Below are 24,406 nucleotides of genomic sequence, written 5' to 3' on the forward strand. Positions count from 1 at the left end.
GAAACTATGGGAGAGAATGAGCGCAAGACTAGAGTGAGTGCAAGTAGAGAAGGGAGCCAGACCTGAGGCTCCTGCTCCCCTCTGTGGAGTGTCAGGAGAGGAGGAGAGGTTAGAGAAAAAGACTGAAGGAGAAGAAGATTGAAGGCAGGAGATGAAAGGCAAGGAGGAGGCAGTGACCAGTGGGGTCAAATGCAGCCCATGTTTGGCAGAGGTGGAGGGCTAGACACCCGTCTTGTTGAGGAGACACTGGATTTTGCAACAGGGGCATCTTGGAGATCTCCTTTTAGCCCTTGCCCCTAAGTCAGCAGGCTGCCCCCCGCCCATTTTTGTTGTGACAAGCCTTCCAGGTGTGAAGTCGGTTTCGAACTTTATTCTGATGGAGGAGTTCCAGAGAAGGCCTGCCTTCTGGCCTTACCTCATGGCTCAGTGGAGAAGTCATGAAGTCAAGGGTCACCTTTTTATTGGAATTCTGGCAGCACACAGCCCTGGCATTGCCCCGTTCCTCCCTGGGGGGCTCAGGACTCACACATCATGAGGCGCATCTCAGCACAGGCTCTGTTGCTCCAGTTGCCATCCCAATAGATCTCTATGCATCTCTCCGGGCCTTTGTCAGTGACCCTGTTGTTGGGCTCATGGGGGCCCAGCTAGAATAGACCAGGGGCTCCCCTGTGGGGTAGATGAAAGTATGCTCCTTCCTGGTGTCGGTCATGCTCAGGAAAGCAGCCTTGTTCTGGGCTGTGGCCAGGTGAGTCAGGGCCTCGTTCTCATCTGCAGAATGTGGGGAGGGCAACTGTCCCCTGGCCTGTGTGCAGATCTGCTGGGCATCCTGAAACATTTTTTCAGAGCCTGCTCTCTTGAAGATCTTCTCCCTGACACTCCGGCCATCAGGGAAGAGCACTGCTAGGGGAAGAGGAGAGTCAGGTTGGGGATGTGGCAGCACCTAGACCTTGTGCTTCAACTGGAGTCTGCAGCCTCCAATCCAGGTACTAGATAGGAAGAAAGTGAGGCACTTGGTTCAGAGCAGTCCTGGCTCCACGATGTGCCCTGTGAGTGGTGCCGTGGTCTCCAGGTACAGGTGAGGCCCCAGAACTCAGGTGCTTACTTAAGAGGCCCAAAGTTGCCCAATTGTCAAATGTAGATGAGGATCAGACCTTGCTGGACGTGACACCAAAGCTCCCATGTGCACTTTCTCTTTTTCCCACTGTTGTATTCCAGAACCGGGTTTTTCATTAGTGTGTAAATACTTAGGGCTTTGGCAGGGAAATGACACCATATAGTCCAGGGCAGCTCCTGAGAGTGTGGAAAACACCAAGCAGGCAGCTCACTCTCACCCGTGCATGATGACCGGGCGTGTGGAGTTGTCTTAGCGCTTCTGTGCTGTGTGAAGGGGTGAGGAGAAAGGGAGGACAGAGAGAGCAGCCAAGTGCTGATCTCAGCACTGGGGCAGTCCAGTGTTGGCTTCCGTATGCTTGCAGGTGATGCTACAGCCAGTCAACCTCCCTGGACCACTCACTGAGCAGGGGATGACGGCATCTGAGAGCTCTATGTGGGGGCAGGAGGGCAGGGTGGGATCAGCTTTGGAGAGAGCCCTGTCTGGGCCTCAGAAAGTCATGTGTTCAGCTCCACCTTGGCAATGACAGTCCAGGTGACAAGGGAAAATCACTTCCCATTTCAGAGTCTCCACCCTTATTTCTAAGGTAGAGATATGTTACATAACAGTATCCCCTATGTGAACATGTTATGTATCTCTTTTTATTCCATCCCATCCATACCCCTCTGACTTCCAGAGTTGTGCATGGAAATCTTCAGCTATCCTAAGAGGGCTCACGGGACTGGTTTGGAACCCAGGTTGCAGCCTGCCCACTGACCTTTCCCTCTGAGTAGCTTCAACAAGCAGTCAGAGACCAGATTTTCCATGGAGTCAGGATGGCACCCAGACAGCCCTGGACAAGGTCAGTGCAAGCTCAAGTGCCATAATTGGTTATATCCCACACATCTGGGTAGGTGTGCATGTGCATGCGTGAATATATCTGTGTGTCCATCTGAAGGTACATGGTCAACTCAAGGTCCATCATGATGTGTGTGCATATGTGTGCATGTGTATTCACATATGTAGATGCTGTCAACTGAGTTACGGTGTTTAGGTACACATGTGTGGCCCACACATATGCCTAAGATCTCCTTTGTTTGTTTCAGTCTGCATATGAAGGAGTAAATAGGTGTGCAGATATGCTTGTGCAAGGAGGAAGACAAACTGCTGGAAATTCTCATCCTGCTACTTCAATACTTAGTTGACTTGAGTCCTTAGGGGCCAACCCTTTGTCTCACCCAATCAGGCCCCTTTATGCTCTGCTCCTTCAGAAAACTCTTCCTTTTTTGGATCAACAAGGTTTGATAAGTGATGTGCCTTCAAAACTGTCATCAGGGAGAGCAGAGAAGGGGGAGGGAGAGTTGGTGTAGAGTCCCAGGGCACAGGGCACTCAGGTGTGTGCTCCAGGAGGCCTCTGCCTGCTTAGAATCCAGGCTTAGGGAAGAATCTCTGCTTTAAATACCCAAGGAGATGCAGGAACAGTCCAGCCCTGGCCAAACATTGGAGGCAGTCTGCTCTTGCCAGACTTAAGGTCATCTTTAGGGTGAGATACTTGGTGGCCACACACCAAGGTCAGGACCCCGGCAGCCTTGAACCCCACATGAAGCATCCCACCCCCACTCTTAGGACAAGATCTGGATTCTCTGCTGTCCTGGGCTGTGTGGCTGCTTCTCTGGGCATTTGCATACCTGGCCCCACAGAGGGAAGAAATGCATCCTGGGTTGGGTGTCCCCTTTTCGGTCACTTGAACCTGCCTAGAGTAGGCTGGGGTGAAGGTCTGCTGAACTGGTGACATGGACCGCATCCTCCTCCTTGTCTCGTGCATCTACTTGAGCTCCCAGAGCATGTGGGGCACGGTTCTGTCCCAGCCCTGTCCTTAGCCCCACTCCTGCCCCAGGGCCAGGTCCAGTCCCAGTCATGGTCCCAGCAAGTCCAATTTAGACCCAGCCCCGCAAACTCCAAGCCAACCCCAGACCCAGTCTGAGGCCCACAATCAGGGCCTGGCTCAGGGTCAGGTCTAGGAACTCACCTTTCTCACACTGAAAGGAGACATTCTGGAGGCGTTGTAGCTGTCCCTCTAAGATCACAAACTGATGCCTGAGAGCACTGATGTTTGCAGAAGAGAGAGGCTGAGTGAAGATGGGTCCAGCATAGCCTGGGGTCACTCAGAGCTCAGGCCTCACGGGAGGGTGTCCAGGTGCAACGCATATTGGGGGTGGGGAAGGAGTTGGGAGAGAACCATAGGAGGCCCACCTCTGCTGACATAGCCGGCCTCTGCTGCCCACGGGATTTCCTGTGGTTCTCTTGTAAACAGTATTCCCTCATCAGATTCCTGCACCTCACTGACACTGAACCGGATGACATTTTAATTCCAAACTCTAGCAATCTGATATGACTTCCTTTTGAGTATGTGTGTGTGTGTTTGCGGGGGGCGGGCAGCATGATTATTTGAAGTTCAAGGTTATCTGATGAATTTGGAAGGGAGCTTTGCTTGTCCCAAAGATCAGAAGGAAAAACTGCTGAGGTTATTCTCCAGTGAGTCATAGAGGCTAAGACCAGGGTCCGCCTCACTGTCCATCTGTTATTCTTTCCTGCTTCCACTCCCACCTGTAACTAAGGGGGATGCCTGAGAAGAGGGACTGAGCTGCAGAAGGTCTACTCCCTACCGCACACCTTGGTGGGGGTCTCCAGGGCTTCCTTTGAACTGCAGTCTCTCCCTTTGCTCCTTTTTCTCCAAGATAACCTCTGTCCCCCTTTAGTCCTGGCAGGACCATAGCACCTGAAGGTCTCTGTGGACTGATGGCTCCAGCAGGCCCTGGGACCAGAAAAGAATAATTGGCACATGTTCTGGGCACATTTTCTAGCATTTTTACCTCCCCCAATACATGGACTGTCATATCCCTCAGCAGTACACCCTCCTACATACAAATATCCCTCTGTGCCTGGAAGCTCTCCTTGCATCCTCTTCATACACTGTCGAATAACCCAACAACCAGCCTTCCCTGGATACAGACCGTCTATGCTACATGCACCATCCTCTCCCGAGAGACAGACAGTTCCCAGAGCCCAACACTGGCTCTCGTCCTGGAATGCCAGCTCTGACCTGGTGCCTGGTGGTGGTGGGCACAAGGAATGTGAGCCCAGCCCATGACCAGTGCTCACCTTCTGTGCCAGCACTTCTAGGGGTTCCCAGCTCACCAGGGGCACCTCTCTCTCCTTTGAGACCTGCGGGGCCTGGGGAGCCCTGAATGCCTGGGGCACCCACTCCTCCTGAGGAAGGAACATATTGGAGAAACACGGCTGAGAGTGCACTCAGCAGGTACCATTTCCTCAGCAGTGCAGCTTGTCACCCACAGCTCCAGGTGAGAGAGCGACCTGGGAGACTGCTTCTGACCACCTGGTCTCTTCCAGGAACAGTATTAAGGAAATTCAGCCAGTGTGGGAAAGTTGAGGGTGAGGCCCAGGCCAGGGCTACCAGGCACAGAGGATCCAGGCTTTTCCAGGCACTGTACACGTACCTTGGTCCCCACCAGGGCTGTCCATGTCACCCCACCCGTCTCCCTCCCTCACCCACCACATACCACCCTCCTACCTTTGGGCCCAGTCTTTACTTTGGGGCCTGCTGTGCCTGGAGGTCCCATGCTCCCCTGCCTCCCTGAAGAACCCTCTATCCCAGCTGGACCAGGCATGCCTGGAGGCCCTGGGGAAAAGGACCAGCCTGGTTAGTGACACTGAATCTCCTTGGAAGTGCGAGTGCATAAAAAATGGGGTTGTAATAGAACTCAGACAGGCAGCCTCCTCCTAAAGATGTTTCCCCCACTCTGTCCTCCCCAGGAGCTCCAGCCTTCCCTGAAATAACCCCATGTCACCTTGAGAATGACCTTCTTCCTCTTCCTGGGGTGGAATCTGTGCTCACCTTCTGCCATGTCCTAGCAGCAGCACGCCACCTGTAGACACCTGCATTCCACGCCCAGCTGCTCACCATGTGGTCCAGGGTCTCCCTTTGGTCCAGGTTCTCCAGCAGAGCCATTGTCCCCTTTTGGCCCAATGGGGCCAGCTGGTCCAGGCATTCCTGCTCATCCTGCAGGTCCTGGTGAACCTGTGGCAGGAGAAGAGATGGACATAAGGCTGACCCCGGCCCTGGAGGAGCCAGCTGCCCACAGAGTTAGGGCCCTGGCATTCTTTCAGGGTTCTGTAGGGTGTAGACACTCCCCTCCACCTAATTGGTCCGGTGGTGATTCAGGAAATGCGTGTGCACATCCCCATTTTACAGGTGAAGAAACAGGCTTACAGAGTTGGAGGCAGATCCAAAACAAGACCCACCTGACTGCATACAATGCATCTGCCCCCGCCCCAAGGCCACAGTATTTATGGCAGTTAAGTCTGTCATCTTTTACCCTTGACCATGGACTCCCTGGCCTCCACCTTCTGAGAACCAAGGTTTATGTCAGAAATGACACCTGACACTAATCACCAGAGGAATATAAATCAAAAGTGCAATGAGCTGTCATTGCATAACTTTAGAATGGCTATGATGAGAAAGATAGCAAATAAGAGTGTTGGAGAATGTGGAGAAAAGGGAATCTTTGTGCACTGTTAGTGGGAACGTAGGCTTCCCGGTTGGCTCAGAAGGTAAAGAATTTGCCTGTAATACATGAGACCCAAGCTCAGTCCTTGGGTTTGGAAGATCCCCTGGAGAAGGGGATGGCTACCCACTCCAGCATTCTTGCTTGGAGAATTCCATGAACAGAGGAGTCTGATGGGCTATAGTCCATGTTGTAGCAAGAAGTAGATATGACTGAGTGACTGAGCCCAGTGGGAATGTAAATTGATACAACCACTATGGAAAACAGTATGAAGTTGCTCAAAAATTAAAAATAGGTCTACTATACTATCCAGCAATTCCACCTCTGAGTATTTAAGCAAAGAACATTAAAACACTAATTCAAAAAGATATTGTAATCCCAAGTTCATTGCAGCATCGTTTACAGGAGCCAAGACATGGAGGCAGCCTAGAGTCTAAGAATCTGTGGATCGATGAATGGACAGAGAGAATGCAGTTTGTATATACAGTGGAACATTATTCAGCCATAAAAATAATGAAATCTTGCAATCTGCAACAACATGGACAAAACCCTGAGGGCTTATAAATGGTTATAAGTGGAATAAGTCAGAAAGAAAAATAACAGGTATCATAGGATCTTATATTTGGAATCTAAAAAACAAATGAACAAAAGCAACACACACATAAATGCAGAGAACAGATTGATGATTGCTAGAGGTGGGGTTGGGAAGTGAGCAGAATGGATAAACGTAATCAAAAGGCACAAACTTCCTGGTATAAAATAAATGAGTCTGAGGAATGCAATGTACAGCAAGGTTACTATAGTTAATAATACTGGGTTACATGCTTAAAAGTTGCTTAGGGAGTAGATTTTAAAAGTCCTCATCTCACACACACACAGATTGTAACTATGTGTGTTGATGCTTTTTGACATGTCTTATTGTGCAATCACTTCACAGTATATACAAATATAAAATCATTATGTTGTATACTAATATATTTTAGGTCATTTATATTTTAATAAAAGGAAGAGGAAAAACTATGTAACATGCTCTTGAAAGTACAGAAAATAGAAATAATAAAGTACCATTAAGTGATAAAAGTATGTTATAAACACCTATTCAATATGACTGTTCATAAATACATCCACTCCTGTGGATGTATTATGCATGTGCACATGTAATATGTATTGGAAAAACTATAAGAACAGCATATACAAAAGTACTCACTGTTGTTCTTTCTATGTGGCACAATTCAGGTCATCTTGATTTTCTTCCTTTTATCTTTGGTGGCCATATATTATTTTTATATTGAAAAAGTGACCAAACATTTTTAAAAAGACATGTTACTTCACAAAAGGATGCCTAAGTCTGAAATTATATGAGATTTACCCCTCTTTAAGAATTTTACACTCCATTCTGGGAATTTGGTTATTCTTGATCCATTGAGATGAAGTTCACATAATAGATAATTTAATTTTTAATTTTTTTGGCTGTGCCACAAGGCATGCAGAATCTTCTTTCCCTGACCAGAGATTGAACCCAGGGCCTCTCAGTGAGAATGCTCAGTCCCAACCACCATGGAATTCCCTAAAATCAGCTTTTACAAATCAGTGTCATTTTGTTCATTCAGAACATTGTGCCACTACCACCTCTATTTAACTAAAAAATATGTCATCAACCCTAAAGGAAACCTCACACCTGTTCATCACTCTGTCCCTGCCTTCTCCCAGGCCCTGACTTCCACTGTTCTGCTTCCTGTCTCAATGATCTACTTTGAATATTTTATATAAATACACACAAAAAATGACATTTTGTGTCTGGCTTTTTAATCATGGAGTAACCTTCTTGGGACTCATCCCAGTACTTCATTCCTTTGTATGGTTGAGCAGTGTTCTATAGTGTGAACACAAAACATTTTGTTTATATTTCACCATGGATAAACGTTGAAAGACACTTGGGTTGTTTCCATTTTTTGGCTGTTGTGAGTAAAGCATTCATGTGCAAAAAGACAACAGAAGAAATCTGTCAGGTGCTGCTAACTTGTTTATTCACTTATTTGTTCATTTCCTCATTATTTCGTTTCTCTGTTCACTGAGAAACTATCTGTGGAACATAGCTTTCTGCCTAGCACTGAGCAGGATGTAAATGTTAGCACCAGGTCCTGGTCTGCAAGGAATCTGTCATCAAGTTTTAAACTGTGAGGCACAGGTAATGAGTGAGGAAAGCAGTTCATGAGATGTCCTTCATCCCATCAGAGCATCCTCAATCTGAGAACACACATTTGGAGCAAACAGGACTTTATTTATTTTTTTCCCATTTATTTTTATTAGTTGGAGGCTAATTACTTTACATTATTGTAGTGGTTTTTGCCATGCATTGACATGAATCAGCCATGGATTTACATGTGTTCCCCATCCTGAACGCCCCTCCCACCTCCCTCCCCATCCCATTCCTCTGGGTCTTCCCAGTGCACCAGCCCCGAGCAGTTGTCTCATGCATCCAACCTGGACTGGCGATCTGTTTCACACTTGATAATATACATGTTTCTATGCTGTTCTGTCAGATCATCCCACCCTCGCCTTCTCCAATAGAGTTCAAAAGTCTGTTCTGTACATCTGTGTCTCTTTTTCTGTTTTGCATATAGGGTTATCGTTACCATCTTTCTAAATTCCATATATATGCGTTAGTATACTGTATTGGTGTTTATCTTTCTGGCTTACTTCACTCTGTATAATGGGCTCCAGTTTTATCCATCTCATTAGAAATGATTCAAATGTATTCTTTTTAATGGCCGAGTAATATTCCATGGTGTATATGTACCACTGCTTCATTATCCATTCGTCTGCTGATGGACATCTAGGTTGCTTCCATGTCCTGGCTATTATAAACAGTGCTGCGATGAACATTGGGGTGCACGTGTCTCTTTCAGATCTGGTTTCCTCGGTGTGCATGTCCAGAAGTGGGATTGCTGGGTCATATGGCAGTTCTATTTCCAGTTTTTTAAGGAATTTCCACACTGTTCTCCATAGTGGCTGTACCAGTTTGCATTCCCACCAACAGTGTAAGAGGGTTCCCTTTTCTCCACACCCTCTCCAGCATTTATTGCTTGTAGACTTTTGGGTAGCAGCGATTCTGACTGGCGTGTAATGGTACTTCATTGTGGTTTTGATTTGCATTTCTCTGATAATGAGTGATGTTGAGCATCTTTTCATGTGTTCGTATATACCATGTTCATGGATTGGAAGAATCTATGTTGTGAAAATGAGTATACTACCCAAAGCAATCTATAGATTCAATGCAAGCCGTATCAAGCTACCAACGATATTCTTCACAGAACTACAACAAATAATTTCACAATTTGTATGGAAATACAGAAAACCTCGAATAGCCAAAGCAGTCTTGAGAAAGAAGAATGGAACTGGAGGAATCAACCTGCCTGACTTCAGGCTCTACTACAAAGCCACAGTCATCAAGACAGTATGGTACTGGTGCAAAGACAGAAATATAGATCAATGGAACAAAATAGAAAGCCCACAGACAAATCCACGTACCAATGGACACCTTATCTTTGATAAAGGAGGCAAGGATATACAATGGAAAAAAGACAACCTCTTTAACAAGTAGTTCTGGGAAAACTGGCCAACCACTTGTAAAAGAATGAAACTAGAACACTCTCTAACACCATACACAAAAGTAAACTCATAATGGATTAAAGATCTAAATGTAAGACCAGAAACTATAAAACTCCTAGAGGAGAACATAGGCAAAACACTCTCCGACATAAATCACAGCAAGATCCTCTATGACTCACCTCCCAGGATATTGGAAATAAAAGCAAAACTAAACAAATGGGACCTAATTAAAATTAAAAGCATTTGCACAACAAAGGAAACTATAAGCAACGTGAAAAGACAGCCTTCAGAATGGGAGAAAATAATAACAAATGAAGAAACAGACAAAGGATTAATCTCAAAAATATGCAAGCAACTCCTGCAGCTCAATTCCAGAAAAATAAATGACCCAATAAAAAAATGGGCCAAAGATATAATGGTCTTTAAAGCAGAAGAGGATTTAGAGAGACTTAGAGAGGAGAGGTGACATTTCAGATTTGGAAACCATTTTCCCAGAGTAAGAGGGTCTGGCCTGCTTGGGCCAAGAATGTAAAGGTGGTGGGAGACTGGTGCATTTGATGTGTAGCTGAGGGCCTCTGTGCTGGGCATTGTGTCCTGCTCTTAGTTACAATCTTCACAAGGCAAGATACGGAAGCCCAGAGGTTGAGCCCTACATCCCAAATACCATAGTGCACTGTGCTCAGGCAGAGATCCCTGGGCCCCCCCGTGGCTGCATGGCAGCAAGTACCTGGGAAGCAAGTCACTCCTTGGAAGGGAGCATCAGAGGCTGCCCATCCTTGTGCACAAACCGTGGAGGCCATGGGTGGAAGTGGAGGAAGGAACGTCCTTCTAAGCAGCAATCACCATGCCTCCCAAGCACTCATTTTTGCCTTCTCACATCCCATGAAGCCCTAGCCCTGTACCTTACAGGCACCTGAAGTGTAGCTTTATGGACCAGCAATTTGGCCAGGCTTAACTGTACTAAAATGCCTCGTCTCCTGGCCGTTTACACTCTTTTATTCCAACAAGTATTCACTGAGCTTCTACTAGGTACAAGGTGCTGTCCTAAACTCTGGGATTATACTACTTAAAAAAACATACAAAAACCACATCGTTTCCTCACAGAGCTTAAACTCGGCTACGTAGAAATAGATAATAAAAATTAAAATATACAACAGATGGTAATTCATCAGATCAGAGTAAGTGCTACAGAGGTAAATTGAAGCCTAGAGAACTGGCAGGGGTGCTTTCTAAATAGGATGGCCAGAGAGGGAGTCTATAAGTGAAGCTATGAAAGGGGTGAGGAGTGAGCCGTGGGCATGTGTATGGACAGAGTAAGAACAGGACAATGGGGAGGCAGGGGGATTGAGCATGTTCAGGGACCAACAAGGAGCCAGTGTGCTCAGTGCCCAGGAAGTGTGGGAGGAGGGGAAGGAAATGAGCTCAGAGAGATCAGCAGGGGTCGAGGTTGGGAGATGCTGTTGGATGTGAGTTTCACTCCCATGGGAGATGTGCACCCCAGGAGGGACTCTATCACTGAATCCTTCTGGGCAGGAATCACAGAGACACTGAGTAAGGAAGGAATTATCCCTGGAAATACAGCTCCCCAAGCAGGGTCCAGATGTTATTGGCCCTCCATGACATGTGGGGCATCCCCAAGTGACCCAGCCACACCCTCTACCTCTGCTCAAGGGTCTCTCCTCTCAGGCCCATCTTTTCCTTCACATCAGGTTCTTAGGAACATGTGTGTCAGAATCTGTGGGGGAGGTTGTCCCCAGTGCAGATTCTTGCCCCACCCAGCCCTACTGGTCAGCATCTGAGGATGCTTGGATCTCCAGGAAATTCCCAGACCTGTCGAAATTGGAGGACAGCAGTGCCTGGATCTGGGGAGCCAGTGTGGAGCCTGGTCCTTGGTCCAACTGTGCACTGTTCTCTCTCCAAGCACCAACGCAAGGCCAGGTTTCGAATGCACAAGAAAGGGAGGTCTGGGGTGCATCCATGCAGCTGAGGGGCCACTGTAGGAAAAGTCTCCACCCCACCCCCTGCCCCGGGATTCAGTTCAGGACCGTCTGGGAGCTAGAGGGAACTGGTACCTTGAATAGCACCCCACTGTTGAGTTCAGTTCTAGGCATCCTTATCAAGGCTCTGTTTATTAATGCTGGGAAAGATTTCTGTTTGCAAAGGAGAGATACTTGTCACTTATCCTACAAAGCCTGGGGATACTGTGTATTCTTTGCAGCTTAAATGTTATTCGCTTCTTTCCTCTACAGCTAAAATGCAAACCAAAAGAGATAAAGACCTCAATTGATCCCTCCACAGCCCTGGTTCAGTGCCATGGTGTTCCCCTCATACTCGTTGTTGGTTTATGAATTCTCACTTCTCGCCAGTAACACCCAGATCTTCTCCTGTGGGTCAGTGTTTCTCAGACACTTCCCTTAATAAGCTGTATTTTAGGAACCCTCAGGAGAATCCACCTAATTGGTACAGCAAGAGGATGCACCTTTACCCTGAAGCCTCACTAAAAAAAAAAAAAAAAAAAAAAAAAAAAAAAAAGGTGAAGGTGTGGCACAATTACTTATCACTCTGTAGTCATATGATTTCCATCCATAGATGCACAAACTGAGGCTCAGAGACATTGATTAGTTTGTCCTAGGTGCCTCTGCTGTGGAGAAAGAGCTATCAGACATGTTCAGATGTGTCTGAGAAAGAAACCTATGTCCTTTTCACCTTCTAGGTTGGGTTTCACATAGCATCATTGTATCACAATTTTCTTCCCGATCAAATGAGATTAATGCATCACTTGTTAGACTTTTGGTGGGATTATATAAACCACTCAAGTGAACTCCTAAGCACAGGACTGGACTAGAAATATAAGGTCCCTTTGTTTCTCTCTGTAATGTATTGAGGGAAAATCCTTTTATTCAGGCTTGAGTATGGGGCCACAGTGCCTCATTCTTTCTTACTCATCATGGAGTTCAGTTCAGTTCAGTCCGGTTCAGTCGCTCAGTCATGTCCAACTCTTTGCAACCCCATGAACTGCAACACGCCAGGCTTCCCTGTCCATTACCAACTCCCGGAGCTTACTCAAACTCATGTCCATCGAGTCAGTGATGCCATCCAGCCACCTCATCCTCTGTCGTCCCCTTCTCCTCCGGCCTTCAATCTTTCCCGCATTAGTGTCTCTTCAAATGAGCCAGTTCTTCACATCAGGTGGCCAAAGTATTGGAGTTTCAGCTTCAGCATTGCCCTTCCAATGAATATTCAGGACTGATTTCCTTTAGGATGAACTGGTTGGATCTCTTTGCTGTCTAAGGTTCTCTCAAGGGTCTTCTCCAACACCACAGTTCAAAAGCATCGATTCTTTGGTGCTCAGCTTTCTTCACAGTCCAACTTTCACATCCATACATGACCACTGGAAAAAACATAGCCTTGACTAGACGGACCTTTGTTGGAAAAGTAATGTCTCTGCTTTTTAATATGCTGTCTAGATTTGTAAGAGCTTGTCTTCCAGGGAGCAAGAGTCTTTTAATTTCATGGCTGTGGTCACCACCTGCAGTGATTTTGGAACCCAGAAAAATAAAATCTCTCACTGTTTCCATTGTTTCCCCATCTATTTGCCATGAAGTGATGGGACCAGATGCCATGGTCTTAGTTTTCTGAGTATTGAGCTTTAAAGGAACTTTTTCACTCTCCTCTTTCATTTTCATCAAGGGGCTCTTTAGTTCCTCTACACTTTCTGCCATTAGGTTGGTATATCTGAGGTTGTGGCATATCTGAGGTTGTTGATATTTCTCCCAGCAATCTTGTTTCCTGCTTGTGCTTCATCCAGCCTGGCATTTCACACGATATACTCTGCACATAAGTTAATTAAGCAGGGTGTCAATGTACAGCCTTGATGTACACTTTTCCTGATTTGAAACTAGACTGTCATTCTATGTCTGGTTCTAACTGTTGCTTCTTGACCTGCATACAGATTTCAGAGGCAGGTAAGGTGGTCTGGTATTCCATCTCTTTAAGAATTTTTCACAGTTTGCTGTGATCCACACAGTCAAACACTTTGTCATAGTCAGTAAAGCAGAAGTGGATGCTTTTCTGCAACTTGTGCTTTTTCGATGATTCAATGGATGTTGGCAATTTGATCTCTGGTTCCTCTGCCTTTTCTAAATCCAGCTTGGACATCTGGAAGTTCACAGTTCACGTACTGTTGAAGCCTGGCTTAGAGAATTTTGAGCATTGCATTGCTAGCATTTGAGATGAGTGCAATTGTGTGATAGTTTAAACATTCTTTGACATTGCCTTTCTTAGGGATTGGAATAAAAACTGACCTTTTCCAGTCCTGTGGCCACTGCTGAGTTTTCCAAATTTGCTGGCACATTGAGTGCAGCACTCTCACAGCATCATCTTTTAGAATTTGAAATAGTTCAACTGGAATTCCATCACGTCCATTAGCTTTGTTCATAGTGATGCTTCCTAAGGCCCACTTGACTTTGCATTCCAGGATGTCTGGCTCTAGGTGAGTGATCACACCAAGGTGATTATCTGGTTCATGGAGATCATTTTGTATAGTTCTTCTGTGTATTCTTGCCACCTCTTCTTAATATCTTCTGCTTCTGTTAGGTCCATGAACTTTCTGTCTTTTATCATGCCCATCTTTGCATGAAATGTTCCCTTGGTATCTCTAATTTTCTTGGCGAGATCTCTACTATTTCCCATACTGTTTTCCTCTATTTCTTTGCACTGATCACTGAGGATGGCTTTCTTATCTCTCCTTGCTATTCTTTCGAACTCTGCATTCAAATGGGTATATCTTTCCTTTTCTCCTTTGCCTTTCACTTCTCTTCTTTTCTCAGCTCTTTGTAAGGCCTCCTCAGACAACCATTTTGCCTTTCTTTTCTTGGAGATGGTCTTGATCACTGCCTCCTATACAAGGTCACGAACATCCATCCATAGTTCTTCAGGCACTCTGTCTATCAGATCTAATCCCTTGACTCTATTTGTCCCTTCCACTGTATAATTGTAAGGGATTTTATTTAGGTCATACCTGAATGGTCGAGTGGTTTTCCCTACTTTCTTTAATTTCAGTCTGAGAGCTTAACTAAATATTAAAAATCTTTAACAACCCGCAGAGGCACCAGTTAATCCAAATGGACAGCAGTTAAGTTCTGGAGTACAGGAGTCCAAGTTCCAGTCTTTTACTCACTATTTGAGCATTTGTAGGGTGGTTGGAGTCAGAAGATTCTAGGGGAGAAATCGGGACTGCTGTTGATGGAGCTGGAGGCTTGGGGCAGCCAGTCTTTGCCAACCAATAAAGCCGTGTTTTAGGTGGGCTCAAAATCTGGGTGAAACCCATCCATTTAGGAAGAAGACCATCTATAAGGCTTCCACAGCAAAAGATTCAGAGTTTCTGGGTTGGTTAAAATTCCAGTGCCCACCCCTTCAGACCAGGACAAGCCCATGGTCCCAGGTCTACCTGGATCTCCCTTCTCCCCCTGGGGACCTCTTTTCCCATCTTATCCATCACGACCACGAAGGCTACCACTGACAAGAGACACACAGTCACGGTGCAGGGATCAATCAGTACTCAGAATAGATATCCATTTCTTCGCCCTGGGAGCTCTGGGACTGTGTGAGCAGGAGCAGCATGGAGAGAAGGAGGAGAAGAATGTCCTAGACAGATGAACAGAAAGATGGGGTGCGTTCAATCTGAGGATGTGCATTAGGGTGACCCAGCTCCTGGAGGTCAGGAGAAGGGCTTCTCCCATCTCTTCTCCCATCCTCTGGTGAAAAGAGCAGCAGGACTCCAAAAGCAGTTAAGGGAAAGTGGGATTAAGCCTGGCCAGGAAGGGCATGAGCGGACCAGCTGGACCTCTGACCTGGTCTACCAGCAGCATGAATCTACTCTCAGATGCTCTGTGTCATCCCTTTTGGGCTTGTCATTCCTGCCAGGTGTAATGTGACCAAGATGTAGAATTCCTCTCTGAGGCCATCTGTCACATCTGGAGGGCCTGAGTGCCCTCCTGAGTGCACTCCCTGAGTGCCCTTCGGAGGGATCCTTCCCTCCGTGGGCCTCCTTCTCCCTTTCTGTGCCAGTAAGGTGGATGGCTTAGGTCTGACAATGCAGACTGGCTTCCTCTCACTTGCTATTGTGGACTGACTAGTCCTGAGGTCTGCAGTGCTGTCTGAAAGAAGCCCTGGTCCTGAATGCTTGGTGATGGCTGTCCTGAGCACAGGATGGGTGTATGACTATGTTTACCAGGATTTGTCATTCCTGGGCTCCATGAGGAAGTCCCTGGCATACCTAGAGTCCTATCCAGACATCCTGTGTGGAGATGGGACAGGGGCCTCATGGAGGAAGGGACATGATAGACGGGTGAAGTTAGCGGAAGGCTAGTTTCAAGGAAGGAAAGAGCAGATGTCCAATAGAGCTTCCAGTTACCATCAGACAGGGACTCAAGAGCTAAGTGAGATCAGGGGTGGGTATGGGAAATAAGTCACTCCCACCTGGGTTTTTCTTCTTCTCTCAGGTAGAAACTGACCTGAGAGATGACCTGAAACATGGTAAAGTTTTGACCATGGAAAGGGCTCATGGGCTTTGCAGAGGCCCTAAGAAAGCCTGATGGACCTGTGCAGAGAATAGAGGGTCACCAGGCAAGCTGAAGTAGTGGGGTGGAATAGGTTTCTAGGCCAGAGAAGTGCTTCCTTCCCAGAGGACGATGAATTGCATTTTCCACAGGGACTTCCAGACAATGGCATCAGAGATCTGGTTGGATGTCACATCCAACTCAACTCCCCCCGCTGCCCCCCGCCCCTGCCGCCAGTCCAGGAAACACATCTTCCACCAAATAAAGGGAACAGAGTGAAGAGCATCCCTTATTACCCCATTATCTCTCACTGCTAGCATTGACCCTCCTAGACTGGAACAGCTACACAGACCCTGCCTTCCTCAACATCAGTAGGATAAACCAGCCACATAGGCAGGGAGATATTCACTGGACACTGGAAAATAAATTGAGAGGCAATGATAGAGACACTCACAGTTGCTCTCTCTAGGGCTCAGAAGATCCAGGCAAATTCGAGTTCCTGGGCCACCATTGGCTTTTATACCTGCCCTTAACCTGAAGATCTAGTTCCAGTCCAGAGAAAAGAGAGGTGATTTTTTGCCCTGTTGACTCAGTCGATTTTACCCCCACCTGGGTTCTGGGCACCTGCCACTGGTGTTCATAGCATGAAACACACATAAGAGCACCCTCAGCCCAAGATCTCATCAGGACCTCACTGCAGCCCTGTGAGTAAAGTGGCAGTGGCAGTGTCTGTGTTTCATGGATGTCCAGGAAACCAAGGTCCAGAGAAGACCAGCAAGTTGCACAATGACTGACAACTCTTGCAAAAGCAGATTGCCTCTTCCGAGTCCAAGAGCCAGCACCTGCTGTGCCCACTTCTCTTCCTCCTCATCTCAACATTACTGCTCAGACACTAGGAAAGAGCTGGGAGCTGCTTGGCAGATCTACAGTGCTTTACAACAGGTGGAAGCTGATACAGCAGGCCTATCCAAATTGCTGAACAATACAAGAAACCCCACTTGAGCAGCTATGAAGTTTAGGAATGGGCCAATAAAAATGCCACAGACTGGTGTTCCGCCTGCCCTACAGCCCTGCTGCTGCTGGGCTAATAGAAGGATGAGTGGACTACTTAACAACTGAAACAGGAAACCCACTCTCTCAACCTGTGGACCAGGAGGCTAACTTGAGTCACATGAATTTGTAACTAAATATTCCAGGAGCAATCATCCCTGGCTTTTGCCGAGTTAACCAAGAGGCAAACTAGTTGACATCATTGCAGCTCAACTGTTGACCACCCAAGGTCATCGCCAACTACTGGTCAGGAGAATAATTCACCTTTGCCCTTGTCACAGGGTCTACCCTCAGGGGAACATATTGTAAATGGCTTTAGGACTGGCAGGGAAGTCCCCAGTGCTTTGGATTTGCAACCCTATGGGGATTAGGACTGGAAAGAGACTCGCAAGTTTCATCTGGTCCACCTAAGATGACTAAGAAATTAATCATCTCCTACTAGAGAAAGGCACCATTATATTAACCCTGTGGTCTGTTACACCCCCTCTCCAGTGTTTGACACTGGCTGTGTGGACTGAGGTTAGTCAAGCTTAATGGTAATGTGGCCCAGAACAACAATCATAGTCAGGGGTTTTAGTATGCCAGAATGATGTTAGTACTTGTATTTTGCTTAATGGTCATGATATTCCCTGCACTGAGCCTGTTACACATCTTACATTCATGTCTAGTCTAAGCGGAGGGAGCCTGTTTGCAGACTGTGCAGCCTGAGTCTGATGCCTGTGTCTAGAGCGATATGCTGTTGTTGTCCTCAGGAATTCCATGAAAAATTGACCTGATCCATGCCTGTCTCCAAGGATTGTGTACCTTTTAGATTCTCAGTATTCACTAACTGTGGTTGTCTGTGTTGCATTTGTGGTATCTTATTGTGGTGTACCCTTATTTACCTGAGGCCAGGAATACTGAGGAAGGGGAGTGGACCAAGAGAGTAAGAGGTGTGCAGGTTGTTTAAGGATGGACTGTATGGTCAGCCCATTCACGATGGCTGTTCTCTTGCTCTTTCTACACCTCGCTGCTTGACCAGTCCTTGCTCCACTCACAGGACTATCCAGTCCTCTTAAATACAGGGCTTAAATAGTAACCACCTACATACTGGCTCCTGCCCTAGCTGCATGTTTCTCTGGTAATAGATAAGCCAACTGAGGTCAGATCCCCCTATAAATGGTAGGCTGACACTTTGACACTTTTCCCTCAACGTCAAAAATTGCTGCCATTGCCTACCTGCTGTAAACAGTGGCAAATTCATCTAGGACATTCTGTTTCCAACATGTAAGATGCCCTGTCCAGTAACCATTGATGTCTTTGTTACCGTCTTTCACTTTTTCTTCACTCTTAAAGCAGGGCATCTGCAAGGCATGACGGCATAAGTCCAGTCCAACAGCAGTAGGCCAGTTCCTTTGGTTTTGGTCTCTGGGAACTGTCAGCGGAGGTCTCGCACAGGGGCCTTCTGCCAGAGCACTCAGAGACCCCTACCTGCTCTGTTCTGGGTGCTGAGCTTGTTGATTCTAAAACCATGACACGGGTAGGAAAAAGGAGAATGAACATCAAAAGAAGTAAGATTCCAGCTCTGTTTCCCCCCTGACCTGTCAGGCACAGGGCAATGTCTCTGAGACCAAATATTGGGGGTTCGATTTATACCTTTCATCTCGTCCTTGAAAACTAGGTGCAAATTCAGAACAATTGTCCACACCTGGCTAGGAGTGGCTTCTCCATTGGTCGGCTAGAATGGGAGGGCACTGAAAGGTTGTTGCTGAATGATAAGACGCCGGGATTCTTGGCCTCCGGAGGAGATGAATTCAATCTGGGCCCAGAGATGAGGCTGGATCACTCAGAGCTTTTGTGTAATAAAGTTTTATTAAAGTATAAAGGAGATAGAGAAAGCTTCTGACATAGGCATCAGAAGGGGCAGAAAGAGTACTCCCTTGCTAGTGTTAGCAATGGAGTTATATACTCTCCAATAAATCTAAAGAATGTCTGGAGGTTGTAAAGACCTCACCAGACCTACTCCCATAATTTACATTTTAAGATAACAGAGTTGGCCAGAAGGTTTAATCCAAAGACTGTCCTCAGGCATTATTGTTATATAATCTTAAGGAATGTAGAGGAGAAAAAGTAAAAAGTTTGTCCTTTCTTTCTCCGTGAATACTCCAGAGCTCTCTCTCCTTGGGGACCCCTAGACTTCTTATCAACCTGCCTAGGAAATGACTCTCTCAGCACCTCATATCCTTTTACTTTTCATGACCATTAGTTTCCTTAAAACTGACATCCTATTATCTCCCATGTTTCTGAGTATTAGGGAAAATAGTGATCTGCCTCCCCTTCACTATCCAGAGTACTCAAGTCCTCAGGAATACAGGCATTCCTTGAAACTTTCCCCCTGTCTGCTAAGAGCTGAGATCCAAATGAAAAATCACCTTTTCTGGCTCAGATTCCTTCTCTGGTTTAGTCATTAATGCCTTCAGTGCATGTGCCACTTGATTTACATAAAAGTTCATCTCTTATGGACAGATGTTCAGACATAAGCAGCCCCCAAGTCCAGATGAAAAGCACCTGAGTCTAGAATCAAAACTCTTCTTTCAGGCTGTATCAAGAAAGTTGCCCTTCTAATGAGGATGAATTTCCTTTCCCTTCATGCAGAAGAACGCAAGGTCTCACAAGTCAGCTGAAGCAGGATCATAGTTTTTTGGATACAGATGACTCTTCCAGAGATTCAGATGTACCCCAAACCACTATGTTCCTACCTTTTGGAAAACATCAGTTCTCTACCAGGTATAATTGTGTCTCGACCCCAACCAAGGAGAAGGTCTACGACCAGAGATGATTAGGTTATCCCAAGTGGTAGGAGAGGGTGGATTTGGGGCAGGGTCTGTATGGGCCCCTAGATCCCTCAAGCCTAAGATCCTGGTGACCAATATTAACTCACTACCTCTGTTTCATAATCACACACTTCAGAACTCATCAGAGAGATGGTCTCAGCACAGGTATACCTTGGAGATAAGAAATAAAAGAATAAACCACATGCCCAACCAGCCTAATCCCTCATTATTTTATGCACTTTCCTTCTTGACCATCCATTCAAATGAGCCTTTACCACTCAGCCCCCTATGGCCACATGAGTTCCCAAGGGATGAACATTAACTACAAGGATTTGAGTCAATGCTGTGTCAGACACCCTGAAGGGAAGCAAGAGAAAAACATCTTTGGGGGAGTTCGGTGGTAGCCAAGTGGTTAGGATTCCTGAGTTTCACAGCTATGGCCTGGGTTCGATTCCTGGTCAGGGAACTGAGATCCCATAAGGCATGTGGTGTGCCAAAAAGAAGAAAAAGTCTTCTCCCCAGTGTATCCTCAGTTTGAAGTCCCTGTAACCTACAGGTTATTGGTTTGCTTCTTTTGTTTTTGGCCATGGAACAAGGTATGGCAGGATCCTAGTTCCTAGCCAAGAATGGAACCAGTATCTATTGCATTGCAAGTGTGGAGTCTTAACCACTGGACCACCAGGGAAACTTCCCGATAGCTTATTGGGAAGTATAACATTTGTAAAAAACCTGATCTCTAATAAGTTGCTTTAAGTTATTTGTTGGTAGTTGAAATATGGCTTCTCCTAGATTATCCATTTTCTTTTGAGCTGGCTCTTTCATCATAGATGCATTAACTTTTTTTCCCCTTTTTTATACTGAGTATTCCATTCAAAAATTATTCTAGCAGTCATAAGCTGTCCTGTATCAAAGCAATCTGAAACAGTAGTACAAAAAAGGAATTCTGGTCTCAAAACTAGATAAATGGATATTGTATTATCCAGATTCCCCATACTGTATATTGTTGGTTATTCTCTAGTGTTGACAGCAGTCATCAAGGATAACATCTCATTATCAAATTGACCCTGTTGTTTACATTCTCTACAATGTCCTCATGTGACTTCATTCTCTACTGTGAGATGAATATCCAGTACAGGTCCCTACCCCATCAGTGAATGCACCAAACCAAGATCTCCTCCACTGGTAGAAGGTACATACAAATTTATTTTTATTTAATCCTTCACATTGTATGATATAACATGCAAAACTGTCTAGCAAAATAACTGATATAACATATTGAGTCAGAATTGCTAGCCCAGATCATATCTTTACCTTAATCCTGAGAGAGAATGAAAGAAATTCAAGCCTACTTGGTTTCTAGACCCTGGAATGCAAACATTTATTTTTCTTTACTTGAAATATACTTGACATACAGGATTGTATATATTTAAGATGTACAGCATATTGTGCTGTATTTAGTTGCTCAGTCATGTATGACTCTTTGCAACTCCATGGACTATAACCTGCTAGGCTCCTCTGTCCATGTGGATTCTCCAGGCTAGAATACTGGTGTGGGTTGCCATGCCCTCCTCCAGGGGGTTTTCCCAACCCAGGGAGCGAACCCTGGTCTCCCACACCTCAGGCAGATTCTTTACCATCTGAGCCCACAAGGAAGCCCAAGGTGTGCAACATATTAATTTGATGTATTTACATATTGTAATATGACTTCTTGGAGGAGGAAATGGCAACCCACTCCAGTATTCTTGCCTGGAGAATCCCATGGTCCGAGGAGTCTGGCAGGCTACCATCCAAGGGGTCACAAAGAGACTTCTATTGCAGTGGTAATCAACACCTCTATCATGAAATTTAATTATAATTTCTTTTCAACTGGAGAACATTCATACCAAGGAAGTTCTCACACTGTTTCCAAAGTTCTAGGCCCTACAACAGACTTCCAAACCTGTTGATCTAACAAAGGAACTAAGTATCCCCAGGGAATCTGACTCTGATGGTCAGCAGAATTTGATTACAGAACTTCTACAAGAGTGGGAAAAAGACTCTTCGAGGGCACAAACAAAAGCTTGTGCACACCAAGAATCAGGAGAAGGGAGCAGTGACCCCATAAGAGACTGAGCCAGACTTGCCTGTGAGTGTTTGGGAATTTCTCGCAGAGGCATGGGTCGACAGGGGCCTTCCACTGGGTCAGGGGCACTTGTCTCCAACGGTGCTGGGAGGGGCAGTGTGCTGGCATAAGTCCTTTTGGAGGAAGTTACCATTACCCCTACCATAGAATGGCCTCAGGCCAAACTACAGGGAGGGAACATAGCCACCCATCAGCAGAAAATTGGATTAAAGACTTATTAGGTGGCTCAGAGGGTAAGACATCTGCCTGTGATGCGGGAGAACCAGGTTCGATCCCTGGGTTAGGAAGATCCCCTGGAGAAGGAAATGGCAATCTACTCCAGTATTCTTGCTTGGAGAATCACATGGACAGAGGAGCCTGGTTGGCTACAGTCCACAGGGTTGCAAAGGGTCGGACACGACTGAGTGACTACACTACACACTTTGCCCACCAGAGCAAGACTGAGTTTTCCCCACAGCGAAACCCTCCCATCAAGACGCTTGCACAACCCTCTTATACTCATTCATCAGAGGGCAGACAGAATTAAATCCACAGTCACAGAAAACTAACCAAACTGATCATATGGATCACAACCTCATCTAACTCAATGAAACTATAAGCCACGCCATGTACGGCAACCAAGCTGGACAGGTCATGGTGGAGAGTTTTGACTAAATGGGGTCCACTGGAGAAGGGAATGGCAAACCACTTTAGTATTTTTGCCTTGTGAACCCTGTGAAGACCATCAAAAAGCAAAAATATATTACATTGAAATATGAACATCCAGGTTGGTAGATGTCCAATATGCTAATGGAGAAGAGCAGAGAAATAGCTTCAGAAGGAATGAAAAGGCTGAGCCAAAGCACAAACAATGCCCATTTGCAAATGTGTCTGGTGTTGAAAGTAAAGTATGATGCTGTAAAGAACAATATTGTATAGGACCCTGGAATGTTAGGTCCATGAATCAACATAAATTGGAAATGGTCAAATAGGAGATGCTAAGAGTGAACATCAACAATTTAGGAAGCAGTGAACTAAAGTGGAAGGGAGTGGTCAAATTTAGTTCAGATGACCATTATATCCACTACTGTGGGTAAGAATCCCTTAGAGGAAACAGAGTACCCCTCATAGTCAACAAGATTCCAAAATGCAGCACTTGGGTGCAGTCTCAAAAATGACAGAATGATCGTGCTTTCTCTCTAAGGCAAATCTTTCAATAGCACAGTAATCTCTGTCTACGCCCTAACCAGTAATGCCAAAGAAGCTGAAGTTGAATGGTTCTATGAAGACCTGCAAGACCTTGTAGTATTAACACCAAAAAAAGCAAAAGATGTCCTTCTCATCACAGGGACCTGGAATGCAAAAGTAAGAAGTCAAGAGATACCTGGAGTAACAGGCAAATTTGGCCTTGGAATGCAAAATGAAGCAGGGCAAAGGTTAACAGAGTTTTGCCAGGAGAACGCACTGGTCAGAGCAAACACCCTCTTCCAACAACACAAGAAATGACTTTACTCATGGACATCACAGGATGGCCAATAACAAACTCAGGTTGATTATCCTCTTTGCACCAAAACAAGACTGGGAGCTGACTGTGGCTCAGATCATGAACTCTTTATTGCAAAATTCAAACTTAAATTGAAGAAAGTAGGGAAAACCACTAGACCATTCAGGTATGGCCTAAATCAAATCCCTAATGATTATACAGAGGAAATGACAAATAAATTCAAGGGAATAGATCTGATAGACAGAATGCTTGAAGCACTATGGAGGGAGGTTCATAACAAATCACAGGAGGCAGTGATCAGAATCATCCCCACAAAGAGGAATTGCAAAAAGGCAATGTGGTTGTCTCAGGAGGACTTACAAACGGCTCAGAGAAGAAGAGAAGCAAAGGGCAAAGGAAAAAAAGAAAGATATACTCATCTTGGAATGCAGAATTCCAAAGAATGGTGAGGAGAAATAAGAAAGCCTTCCTAAGTGAGCAATGCAAAGAAATAGAGGAAACAATAGAATGGGAAAGACTAGAGATCCCTTCAAGAAAATTGGATATACTAAGGGAACATTTGAAGCAAATGTGGGCACAATAAAGGACAGAAACAGTATGGACCTAACAGAAGCAGAAGAGATTAAGAAGAGATGGCAAGAATACACAGAACTGTACAAAAAATCTTAGTGACCTGGATAACCACGATGGTGTGATCATTCACCTAGAGCCAAACATACTGGAGTGTGACATCAAATGGGCCTTAGGAAGCATCACTATGAACAAAGCTAGTGCAGATTATGGAATTCCAGCTAAGCTATTTCAAACCCTAAAAGATGATGCTGTGATAGTGCTGCACTCAATATGCCAGCAAATTTGGAAAACTCAGCAGTGGCCACAAGACTGGAAAAGGTCAGTTTTCATTCCAATCCTAAAGAAAGGCAATGCCAAAGGATATTCAAACTACAGCACAATTGTACTCATGTCACATGCTAGCAAGGTAATGCTGAAAATCCTTCAAGCTAGGTTTCAAGAGTATGTGAACCGAGAACTTCCAGATATCCAAGCTGGATTTAGAAAAGGCTGAGGAACCAGTGAATAAATTGCCAAC

The 24,406-nt window shown here is 45.6% G+C and overlaps 1 protein-coding gene and 1 pseudogene across 1 annotated transcript in view; both read right to left on the bottom strand.

Annotated features, from left to right (window-relative positions):
- Positions 1-24,406, bottom strand: part of LOC122446275 (pulmonary surfactant-associated protein D) — a 93,937-nt gene that overhangs the window by 26,019 nt on the left and 43,512 nt on the right. The gene's annotated exons all lie outside the window — the stretch shown is intronic.
- On the bottom strand, positions 516-21,867 carry LOC122446799 (annotated as a pseudogene).

The sequence above is a fragment of the Cervus canadensis genome, chromosome 8 (genome assembly GCF_019320065.1).
Source record: "Cervus canadensis isolate Bull #8, Minnesota chromosome 8, ASM1932006v1, whole genome shotgun sequence".
NCBI lineage: Eukaryota > Metazoa > Chordata > Mammalia > Artiodactyla > Cervidae > Cervus > Cervus canadensis.